The sequence below is a fragment of the Apostichopus japonicus genome, chromosome 22 (genome assembly GCF_037975245.1).
Source record: "Apostichopus japonicus isolate 1M-3 chromosome 22, ASM3797524v1, whole genome shotgun sequence".
Taxonomy (NCBI): Eukaryota; Metazoa; Echinodermata; class Holothuroidea; order Aspidochirotida; family Stichopodidae; genus Apostichopus; species Apostichopus japonicus.
The window spans coordinates 10,031,516-10,037,515 of NC_092582.1; positions in this window are offsets into that span (position 1 = coordinate 10,031,516).

Here is a 6,000-nt window from a genome sequence, read left to right on the forward strand (position 1 = left end):
CCTGCTGACGACAGCTAGTACTCATAGATTTATTTTGACCTTCATTTTCACGTTCATCTGCTTACAATCTCTGATTTTTGTCTGTGATGTATACTTAGAAGTATCAGAATCGCAAGATTCATTCGAAAGTGACGAATTTCTTTGTTACACTGGTCCTTTTCCGTTTGGGTTGATCCTCGTGACGGTCACTATTATAAATGTTAGTATTACATCCATTGCTTTGCTTGTTGTTAACGTTGCGTTCGTTTGGAAGTTAGCTCAAAGAATCCGAGACTTGTTAGATATGACACAAGGTGGCCGTCGTTTGTCCACAAGAATACACATCAACAACATTGCGAGAGATAATGATAAGATTGACGATAAATGCACTGCCATGGTAGAACGAAATACTTCCGTCATTTCCACACCTATAGGACCAAAAGATTTAGATGACCTACCCAACGATAGAACTCATAGAAGTTCCTATGGGTTAACAGAGAGTAACAGTTCTATTCGACATTATGATGGTTCCGTCGCATCTTCTTATAAAGATACAATTGATATACAAAGCGATAAAGAACGCCAACCAACAAATGAAACCGTTGAGGCTACAAGGGTACATTTGAAATTGGAAACGGAGGATGGCGAAAGGTATCGCATTACTTCAAATCATATCCAGCAATTTCCCGAAAGAGAAATAAAAAGACTAAAAAGTGTAGCCACCAAACTTGCTACGTATGTCGTTGTGTTTGCTATATCTTGGATTCCTTTTGCAATAGCAACCTGCTTACCCGTGTTAGGGATACCGGTTCTTAGAGCGTATAACATTACAACAATTTTCTTGGTGTCTTCAAACTCCCTCGTTAATCCTCTCTTGTATTTCATTATACGTTATAAACAGTGCAGTTTCAATTGGAAGTTTGCTCAGTTCTGCTGGAGAAATCGTTAACAAGTGGAGGAAGGGTAACAGTTACGATACCGCAACCAGTTACAGTTCAGACGCGTATTGGATTATTTAATCAGTTATCTATCCCTGCAGCAGCACTAAATATATCTTTCATTGAGTTTACTTCTCGGATTGGTGATAATGTCATTTACTAAGGGATATTTGCTCAATACAATTGAATGTTGTTCTACACACATACACACAAACATATATATACACACACACACATATATATATATATATATATATATATATATATATATATATACATATATATATATATATATATACCGATATTATATACCTGATTTTCTCTCTATTACTGTCATACTTTTTACAATATACTACATTATATCGAACTTATTTATACCAAATGTATGCAACATGAGCTGGCTTTTTATCCTTTGTAGAAATAGTTTTTTTTTCATTCCATTAAATGATGCAAATAAAGGTCTGTGATGGCTGATTTAATGTACGACCTTAGAACGACTGCATTGTACATAATGACCCACGTATCACATTATCATCCTATGTTGTGTGAAATGGGTGGAAGTTTCCCAAGTCCTTGGCATCCTGGAACAGAGGTAAGGGACCGGATATTTTGTTTGCACATGCAATTACAAATCCTATGACTTGCCATTCACATCAAAATCCAACCTATGAACAACGTGACTGATAAAAATGTAAGTTCAAATCTCAGAGGCTTTTTAGATGAAAACATTTGTACTAGAAATCAGAGGCAAGCTTCTTATTAAAAATTAATGTAACAAATACTGATACAATACTGATACAATATTGATAACGGATTTTATATGACTTTGTGGAATATATTGACATTTTATAGATGACATATGCAGTATGGAGCGATTTTAAGAAAATGATTTATCAATTGTAAAGGCACTTTGAATTTAACGAATATAACTCCAAATTGCATATACCATTGACCAATCGGTGAGAGATGCCATCAAAAGAAATTATTGAAAATTTTGGAGAAAGTAATTCAAAGTATGTTTTAGACCTTATTACAAATATCTCGGTGTTAATAAAGAAATACACTAAGAAGTGAAACTGTAGGACATATTTTGACTTTTAAGAAAGAAAACAAGCAAATTAATGCATGCATGAAGCAAATAACGGACGCAGAAGAGTACACGGCAATTGTTGCTGATGGAAAACTAATATAATATACTAATATAAAAAGCAATTGTTCCATCTAAAGGCGCTCAAATCCTCAGTTAATGATAATGAAACACCATTCAGACGATAAAAATTAAAAATCAATTAAACTATTCTCTATGTGTGACGCTCCTGCACTTATATGTAAATAACTTCCCATTATGCCTATCCGGTGTTTTCAGACTAAAACAATTTACTAAATCATCTTTAAACGGAACCTGTGACTCTCTGTTTATCCAGTTAATATACGTTGTCGTGTGATAATGCATGTTGTATCTTCAATAATAACTTGCAAGGATGGTTTGCTTTTTAATGAAAATGATCTGAAATCTCAGTAATCGTCCTGATGCATTATGGTTATAAATAATAGGTTTTATTTTATCATGTAATGATGTCCTAGGCTCCTAGCAAAAACAAGTATATCAGGTACGTGTTCTAATGGCCTTTATGTTGGTCGTTAGGGCAACAATTTGTTCAGATTTAATTACGTGAATGGGGCAAAGTCGTTTGTAGGCTATATCATTCTAATGTTCAGTACAGCTAAATGGAATTACAGCTAATTGTTTGTTCAATGATCATCGTTCAGTAGTGTTCTTCATATATATATATATATATATATATATATATATATATATATATATATATATATATATATATATATATATATATATATATATATATATATATATATATATATATATATATATATATATATATATATATATATATATATAAATATATATATATATATATATATATATATATATATATATATATATATAAATATATATATATATATATATATATATATATATATATATATATATATATATATATATTATACTGTAAATACAAACATCTCTAAAGGAACTGTCGATCAGGTCATTTAACTTCAAAATAACTCTCATCTATAACTAGTTGCAAACAATGAGAATTTATCAACTCTTCAATTTATCTTGACGGTTGGACAATATATACTCTTTGCAATACATTCCGGTCCTTTTAATTGAAATCTCTTCTCAATTAAAATTCCTCAATTAGCACAATAGATGAGAATACTTGAAGGTACTAAAAACTTACTTAGGCTATTACATTGCAACGCAGAGGAATTTGAGTACTTATATTTTCTTTGATAGATCTAAATGCTACTATTGACTTCGAAGGAAGTTGTTTACCAATGAAACGATTTCGTTTCGCCACAATCATTTCAATTACATTACAGCAAACAGAATTTTTTTATTTTAAAGAACTATGTAAAATATGCTTCCGCTACAATAATAACGATATGAATGCATGAAATACTGCTGCAATTCCGGTAGCTAGTGAGGTTGTCAGGTGAATTAAGTAGAGCCTCTTACATCCATATACTTTATACAGACGGAAAACAGCTGGAGGAAATTCTTACATTAACGAACACTACCTATTCGCATCTCGTTGCAAATAAGGTAAGTGAATCACTTTGTATAGTATCAGATACGTACAACACACAAGTGAAATCATGTTTAATGGCCCGAGTTATTCATTTGGAGGTTAAACATGGCGAACTTTGCCAACTAGTAATATCAACAAATACGTATCATACTTTTGGAGGATTAGAGGAGATTAGTTTTGCAATGTGCAAGACATTCTGAGGTAAGAAATAATGTTTGAAAAAACAATAACGAAAAACATTCTTTTTTTTTGTTGGTAAAAAGAAAAAAAAAACAAGAGAAAGACCGAAATAAGTCGAAAACGTTTATTGAAAAAATATCCAAAGTATGCAAAAGACGGTCAAAATGATAAGACAAAGAGTCGAAATGTTCAGATAAACTGTTTGAAGTTCTCACCTGGGCAACCGTAGCATCAACAAAAGTCAGAATCATTTTTGCGAAGATGCCCAAACTGCACCACATTTTAGACCGCACCCCTCCATTCATACTTTTGGTTAGCATTGTATTGCACTGCCGTTGGCGCTCTAGTTTCTGTTTGACGTCCCAGGGAGCAAAGTTCGCGGAGAAATGATCGTCTCACCTCCTTCCCTCACTTCACTGTAAGTCTGTAATGACTTACATGTTCAGCAAACTTAACAAATATCGATAGAGACCAAATAAGATATAATATAGTACTCCACTATAACATTAAGTCAATATAGTGTACAACAAGGGCACACTGTATCGTTTGTCAAAGTTGCACCATTCAAACACCATACAATACATAGTCATTCTGGTCGTTATGGTTTCGTCACCACGTTTCCAACGCGTAACCAATCGGAGTTTTTATACATCCTCTTGGATATATTTTTATTCTTTACTAATGAGGTTCAACTCTGAAGTGAAAGCTGAAAGTAAAACAACGAAAACACCGGTACACATTGTAACAACAACAACAAGAACAATGATAATACTAACAACAATAACGATTCGAGCTCGTTTAGGTTCGGTTTGTCAATGACATTTCACTAAGTACTTAACTTGTTCTTCTTGCCCTCCGGATCTTCCCAATATTGCAGCGAAGTTTGCGCGTGTTATAACGTAATATGAAGTACAAGAGGGGGTTCACGAGAGAGTTTGAAGATAATAAGAACACCGATGTGTTGTAATATGTTCTTAATACAGGTACACCAAACACTGGTAAACAGGTCGCTATGGCGTATGGAATCCAAGACATAGCAAACAGTATAACATACGTAGCAAGTTTAAATGCTATTCTCTTTAGTCTCTCTATTTCTTTGGGTGGAACTTGTTGTATCCGGATTGATTTTCTCGGTTCATTTTGATTATCTTTCTTCTTCGAAGTCTTTGTTTTCAAATTTAAACCTGACCATGGAGAAGGAACTAGAGAAAAATTGTTTTTGGTTGTAAGTTGACAATGTTGCATAACAGTCATCTCTTTTGAAGGATCGCGATGACTTCCGGAACCTCGAATTGCGCTGGTAATCTCCGATTTCTCAATTGCAATATTATTGCTACAAGTTTCGTTCTGTAGTTCCCTGAGAGTTCCACTCAAGGAAGCAACACTAGCAGTGTCCGCTTGTGTGCCTGTAACATTATGAACAAACGGACGCTGATTTGCACTCATACTGATATGGATCTGTGTGGATGTATCATTGTCCTGTGACATATCCAGCAACTCTTGAACTCTTTTCACAAACTGCCAAACGAAATTAATATTAACTATAAACAATGCTATAGTCGTAGCACTAAACAAAACTGCAGAGTTGATCAAAAACACTAACCCTAGAGGGTTAACACCAGCGTAGCAACGGAATTCATGTGTTTCGAATATATGCACTGTCTCCGATGATATCAAGTACGAATCACTCATAAAAATAATAAACACTAAAGCTAGAAATGAAAATGTTGCTGTTAAGATGAGTTTGTGAGTACTACCAGTTGTCTTCAGATGATATTGTAGCGGACTTTGCACTAACTTGTACCGGTCGTAACTTAAAAGAACTACCATCAGTCCTGACATGCAAACGGCAAAAATCCTTGTAATAATCCAAACGTCACAAGCCAATTTCGACAATTCTGGAAAGTTAAGTACACCCCATAGACACGTCGTTAAGGATATTGAAACTCCCACCAACGTATCTGCGATTGCAAGATAGAAAGTATATATATTTATATGTACACGTCGTATGGCGCGTCGCCTTAAAAATAGAGCGATTACGACGGCATTAGCTAAAACTGTGAGTACACCTAAAGAAGCAGTGAGGAACAACGTCAGGTTTGTGTTTAGGGACGACGCCATCGGGACGTTAGTTGGCTCCGCAAAAGAGTAAGTAGCGTTTGTAATGACGTCCGTCATTTTCTTCTTTGGATTGTAAGAAAAAGTCGATGTTTAAATTCTTAAAAATTGTAAGTTTGTTAAAATGGTTGATTTATAATCACGAAATGGTTTCTTTATCTTCTCTTACT